Source organism: Eimeria mitis, genomic scaffold (genome assembly GCF_000499745.2).
Source record: "Eimeria mitis Houghton genomic scaffold, Emh_scaff499, whole genome shotgun sequence".
NCBI lineage: Eukaryota > Apicomplexa > Conoidasida > Eucoccidiorida > Eimeriidae > Eimeria > Eimeria mitis.
Genome location: NW_013573288.1, coordinates 3,670 through 3,934, shown reverse-complemented (window position 1 = coordinate 3,934; position 265 = coordinate 3,670).

The window sequence follows — 265 nt, the reverse complement described above, 5'->3', positions numbered from 1 at the left end:
TTTTTTTTTTTTTTTTTTTTTTAAATAAAGTAATTAATTAACCAGGAGAAGGAGCTGATTCAGGTGTATATGCATCTATATTTTTTTTTTTATTTTTTATTTATATACTGACATTAATATTATATAAATATTAATATAAAAATATAAAAATATATTTATATTTTATTTATATAATAATATAATATTTATATTAATATTTGTATATTAATATTATATTTATATTATATTTTTCTCCCTTATATTACATCTATAGTATAATGTCAGT